Source organism: Sapajus apella, unplaced genomic scaffold, assembly GCF_009761245.1.
Source record: "Sapajus apella isolate SASKATOON/1434 unplaced genomic scaffold, GSC_monkey_1.0 scaffold43, whole genome shotgun sequence".
Lineage (NCBI taxonomy): Eukaryota > Metazoa > Chordata > Mammalia > Primates > Cebidae > Sapajus > Sapajus apella.
This window is the reverse complement of record NW_022436983.1, coordinates 2,500,341-2,506,636: the sequence shown is the minus strand read 5'-3', so window position 1 is coordinate 2,506,636 and position 6,296 is coordinate 2,500,341. Positions and strand designations below refer to the sequence as shown.

Sequence of the window (6,296 nt, the reverse complement as noted above, 5' to 3'; positions counted from 1 at the left end):
CACTCACTCATCCATCCATCCATCCATCCATCCATCCATCCATCCATCCACTCACCCACCTATCCACTCATCCACCCATCCACTCGCCCAGCCATCCATGTATCCATCCACTCACCTACCCATCCATCCATCCATCCACCCACCCACCCACCCCTCCATCCATGCACCTATCGACCTACCCATCCATTCATCCATGCATCTATGCACCCACCCACTCACCCATCCATCCACCTTCTCCATCCATCCATCCACCTTCTCCATCCATCCATCTACCCACCCACTCACCCACCCACCCACCCATCCATCCATGCACCTATCGACCCACCTATCCATTCATCCATGCATCCATCTACCCACCCACTCACCCGTCCATCCATCCATCCTTCCATCCACCATCCATCCATCCATCCACTCACCTACCTATCCATGCATCCACCCATCCACTTGCCCACCCATCGATGTATCCATTTTCCCACCCATTCACCTATCCACCCACCCATCCATTCACCCATTCTTCCACTCAGTCATCTGCCCATCCATCCTTCCACACATCCTCTCTTCCATTCATCTATTCATCTGTCTATCCAAACAAGCATCTGCACATCCACCTGCGTATTTTCCACCCACTCCTCTATCCATCCTTCCATTCACCCATCTACCTACCCACCCTTCCAAACATGCACTCATCCACCCACCCAGCTACCCAGCCTCCAATTCAGCTGAGTATTGAGTACCAAGACACTGAGGTAATAGAGATAAAAGAAAGACACCATTCTTGCCCTTGAGTTAGGTGAAAAAGTGAGGAAAGACCCTTCCTGGTTGGTGGAATCATTGGGTAAAAGAGATATGAGTAACAGTCGTCGGGCACAATGGGGGCACGGTGAGAGATGAGGCCCTCAGAAAGGTCTTAGCTAATCATGGGGGCCTGGAAGCCTTGTTAAGAGGTGGATTTTATTCCAAGGTGACAGGGAGTGACACAGCAGAGACAGTCTCCTGCCAGTTCTATAAATGACTTGTCCTGTGGCCTTGGAAAATACCATGCTTTCCCATAGGAAGAGAACAGATGAACCTAAGAACTATGTAGACAAGTAATACTTCGATGAATAGAATTCATCGATGAGGAGTAAATCAAGATTAACATGTTTAAAGAGCCAAGCTTATGTATGTTCCTCACTGGCCTACCTCAAGCACTTCTGCATGGTAAAATCTGCTGATTGGCGAGTCTTCCTTCCAAAAACCCAAGTAGGAGTTAGTATCTCCTGGAGCTTCATTCATTGAAAGCACAGAAACAGAGCACCAGTTCCAGCACCGTGTAAGACAGTCTCCTTCAGAGTCAGAGGTGAGACCCCACACAGGTGACATGGAGAGTTGGATTGGACTCCACCTGAAGGTCACAGTCCCATGTTTGTCCCAGTGGCCAACTCCCTTTCTGTCCCTCTGCCCAGCCTCTCCCCACCTTCAGGCACACAGGGATATCTCCTGCTCTTTCTAAGCAGCATTTTAACCCATAATGTGAATTTAAATGCATTAGAAACCTTCTCTTTAAATTTGGAATGAGCCAGGTGTGGTGGCTCACGCCTGGAGTCCCAGCACTCCGGGAGGCTGAGGAGGGCAGATCACAAGGTCAAGAGATTGAGACCATCCTGGCCAACATGGTGAAACCCTGTCTCTATTAAAAATACAAAAATTAGCCAAGTGTTGTGGTGCACACCTGTAGTCCCAGCCACTCGGGAGGCTGAGGCAGGAAAGTTGCTTGAGCTCGGGGGATGGAGGTTGCAGTGAGCCAAGATCGTGCCACTGCACTCCAGCCTGGTGACAGAGTGAGACTCTATCTCAAAATAAATAAACAAATAAATAAATTTGGAATGAAGAACTGTGACCCAGTTTGAAAAAATTTCAGCTTTAAACAGCATATGGAAGAGAGAGAGTGTGTGTGTATGTTTCTGTGTGTAGAGAGAGAAAAAGAGAGAAAGAAACAGACAGAGAGAGAGACAGACAGACAGAGTCTCCCTCCGTCTAGCCCAGGCTGGAGGGCAGCCATCATGGCTCAGTGCAGCCTCCACCTCCCTGAGAGGTCAGGTGATCCTCTCATCTCAGCCTACCAAATAGCTGGAACTACAGGTGCACCTCACCACACCAGGCTAATTTTTGTATTTTTGTATTTTTTTTGTAGAGATTGGGTTTTGCCATGTTGCCCAGGCTGGTCTCAAACTCCTGGGCTCAAGCAATCCACCTGCATTTGCTTCCCGAAGTGTTAGAATTACAGGTGTGAGCCACCGCACGTAGCTCCTGAGCTGTATTTTTGAAAAGAGGAGCTTCTTAGATCTTATTTAAAGTGGACTATGTAATGGGACAGCTCTCCCATCACCTCCGCCAGCCCCACTGCAGCCTGTCCTGGCAGAAGTGAGGGCCTCACACATCAATGAACTTCTCTCTAGCATTGGAACCAGAATTAAACCTAGTTTAATCCTGGCTCGGAAAAAGTCTTTACTAAGGATTCATCTTCAAATCTGGGGATGAGCACTATCATTTTCATTAAAACTACATTTAGTAAAAGCTGTTCACAAATGTTTATTCTAAGAAGAATTTTATTTATTTATTTAATTTACTTATTTATTTATTTGAGACAGAGTTTCACTCGTTACCCAGGCAAGAGTGCAATGGCACGGTCTCGACTCACTGCAACCTCTGCCCCCCAGGTTCAAGTGATTCTCCTGCCTCAGCCTTCCCAGTAGCTGGGATTATAGGCATCTGCTACCACGCCCAGCTAATTTTGTATTTTTAGTAGAGACAGTTTTCTCCATGTTGGTCAGGCTGGTCTTGAACTCCCAACCTCAGGTGATCTGCCTGCCTTAGCCTCCCAAAGTGCTGGGATGTGAGCCACTGTGCGCAGCCTCAATTAATTTCTAAAATTCTTCTGACTGGGAGTGGAGGTCGAGGCGGGTGGCTTACCTGAGATCAGGAGTTTGAGACCAGCCTGGCCAACATGGAGAAACCCCGTCTCTTTTAAAAATATAAAAATTATCTGGGTGTGGTGGCACATACCTGTAATCCCAGCTACTCAGGAGGCTGAGGCAGGAGAATCACCTGAATCTGGGAGGCAGAGGTTGCAGTGAGCCTAGATCGTGCCACTGCACTCCAGCCTGGGTGACAGAGCAAGACTCTGTTTAATTTTTTAAAAAATTCATTTTTGAATGTTCCCATAAAAATGGGTGAGAGTGGAGTTTAAGATCGTGAAATCTAATTTTAATACACAAATACAAACATTCACCAGACCATCTTTACGGCACCATCTGACCATTTTTTCAGTCAAAAGGAAATGCACTCATCTCTCTGGACCCCCCAAAGGTTATACAGGGGCCCACTGTGCTTCCAGAGTACACAGGATGTTTAAAGTAACAGATCCCTCAAACTGTATTATGGGAAGTTTAAGCGACAAATGATTAATAAAAGTAATCATGTTCATGTAGTTTGAATGCTTACAACGATTCTACTATGAGTGGAAACGATTTCCTCATTTCTTTCTTCTCTTTATGAAAATGGGCTCCCACCCATTTTCACCTGGGGCCACCTCCCTTCCTCACACTTATTTACTTGTTATATATTTGAGATGGAGTCTTACTCTATCGCCCAGGCTGGAGTGCCGTGGCACGATCTCAGCTCACTGCAACCTCCACCTCCCAAGCAATTCTCCTGCCTCGACCTCCCAAGTAGCTGGGATTACAGGTGTCCACCACCACGCCCGGCTAATTTTGTATTTTTAGTAGAGATGGGGATTCGCCATATTTTCCAGGCTGGCCTCGAACTCCTGACCTCAGGTGATCCACCTGACTGGGCCTCCCAAAGTACTGGGATTACAGCCATGAGCCACCGCGCCGGCCCGTCATGCTTCTTTCCACCGACCCTCAAAATTCTTCAGGGAGGTCCTCCCGGACCAGGAAGGGGCTCTAGGGACTTGGGAGGGTGCGTGGAATAGGCTAGTTTCTGAATCGTGGCCGTTCCCCACTTTCCATCTCTGGCAGCTTGACCGCTACTCCAGGGCCACCTTTACCCCAAAACCCAGGCCAGGTGCAGTCTGAATTTGGCTGTCCTCCGCCCCTAACTCTGCTTCCCTAGAAGAGCTGAGAAGCATGCACGGCGGTAACTCTAGAAATAATTTGAGAAGTTGCTTGTTGTCGAGGACAGAAGGAGCTGACCGGCTTCCACCTCAGCGCATTCCCCTTGGCGCTGACTCGGGAAAGGAGAGCCCTGGGTGGCCTCGCTGAGTAACCCTGGGATGCTGAGGGCGCTGCCAGGGCCCTGGTCAGGGAGAGGGGTCAGCTCCACGCAGAAGGTGAGCCGGAAGCGGATGACACCTGCCCAGGTGACCAGGGACCAGGCCTCGGGCTCGAGGAGCGCACCCCGTGCCAGGGCTAAGGCCAGGGTCTCCTCCCCTCGCCAGCAAGGACCAGAGCACCTGCCACCTGGCCGGCACCCAACCCCCAGGCCCGAGGCTCCTGCCCTCGGAGGGGCGAGACGGGGGCTCCGTGGACTCTGCCATTCACGAGACTTCCACGAGGAACAAAGGTCTCCGTGCCGGCCTCGGGTCCCGAACCCGGCGCCCTGACTACCCCGGGGCCCAGGGCGCGGCGCTCCGGCAGGCACTGGGCCGGAGAGCGGGCGGAGGGCGCGGGGGAGACGGCGGTACCTGTGGGTGGAGACGGCGGGCATCCCTGTCCCCGCTGGCTGCTGCCTGCCCGGCCGCGGTCCCCGCTGCTGCAGCATCACCCGGGGCGGGGCGCTGACGTCACGGCCGCAGCCTCCGCATCCGCGCCGGCCCCGAGCCTTAAAGCGGCGCCGCGCCCGGGGCCTCGCGGCGGGAGGGGAGCCCGAGCCCGCCGCCCTCCCGGGCCCTTCCCGCGGGGGACCCGACCCGGGGCTTCGCGCACGACGGCGCGGTCTCCGGGACCTGCCAGTATCCCAGGGGAGAACGGCCCGCTGGCCGCACGGTTCTCCCTGATTTCTTCTGATTCTAAAAGAAGTGAATGCATTTTGGTGTCTTCAGGTATAAATAGACGCCCATGTGCTCGCCATTCGCGGATGCCGCAGTGCGTGCGCTAAGCCTGTGCCCACGTGCGCAGCGGAGGAGCCGGGCCGGCGGGAGGCCTCGCGACTCTGGCGCTGTCCAAGGCGCTGGGGATGCGGCAGGGAACGAGGCAACGTTCGCGGCTCCGGGAAGGGACATTTTATTTATTTATTATTTATTTCCTTTTTTAAAATACAGAGAGACGGGGTCCTCCTATGTTGCCCAGGCAGGTCTCCACTCCTGGGCTCAAGTGATTCTTCTGCCTCGGCCTCCCAAAGTACAGCCGTGAGCCACCGCACAGGCTGCATGCCATTTGAGAGAGACACATATACATTACACAAGACATAAATTGTATGTTGGAAGACGGACACGCCCTAAAGAAGGGGTTAGGGAGTGTGGGGCTGGGGAGGGGCTGGCCTTGCAGGCTTCCATCAGATTGTTGGGAGCCCTCACCTCACAGGTGACATTAGAAGAAGGACTTGAGGAGCAGGCCGGTCGCAGTGGCTCACGCCTGTAATTCTTACTCTCTGGCAGGCCAAGGCAGGCAGATCACCTGATGTCAGGAGTTCGAGACCAGCCTCGCCAACATGGAGAAACCCGTCTCTACTTAAAACACAAAAGTTAGCCAGGCATGGTGGTGGGTGCCTGTAATCCCAGCTACTCGAGAGTCTGAGGCAGGAGAATCTCTTGAACCGGGAGGCAGGGGTTGCAGTGAGCTGAGGCCGTGCCACTGCACTCCAGCCTGGGCCACAGAGTGAGACTCCATCTCAAAAAGAAAAGAAGGACTTGAGGAGCTAAAGGGGCCAGCCAGGCTGCCATGAGGGGGAAGTCACGCCTGGCACTGGGAAGGGCCAGTGCGAAGGCCGGGGGGAGGGGGCAGAAGTGAACTGGGCAGAGTCAAATCATTACGGATCAAATGATCATGCAGCCAAGAGTGGAATTCCAACCCCGGTGAGGTGTCACAGAGGGGGCACGGGCCCTGTGGAAGTCTACAGTGGCAGACTCCACCCCGTTGGGAGGGTTGAGGGCTCCTCAAGTGCACTAGCAGAACAGCATTTCCCATGCAGGGGGCTGGGGGCTCAGCACCAGCAGAGCTTGGGGAGGGGAGAGGCCCTGGAGGCACACAGCAAAAGAAGTGGAGGGGCAGGATCAGAGGCCTGGGAAGGAGGTGGAGTGGGGAGGATTCAGGTGCCTGGGGAGGAAGTGGAGGGGGAGGATGCAGGGGCCTGGG

At 53.3% G+C, this 6,296-nt stretch overlaps 1 protein-coding gene across 1 annotated transcript in view; it reads right to left on the bottom strand.

Moving 5' to 3' along the window:
* Positions 1–5,046, bottom strand: part of SLC45A1 (solute carrier family 45 member 1) — a 29,907-nt gene extending 24,861 nt beyond the window's left edge. Inside the window, exon 1 of the mRNA XM_032300286.1 lies at positions 4,688–5,046. The gene's annotated coding sequence lies outside the window, so the exon portion shown is untranslated. The remainder of the gene's footprint in view (positions 1–4,687) is intronic.
* Positions 5,047–6,296: the final 1,250 nt, after the last annotated feature.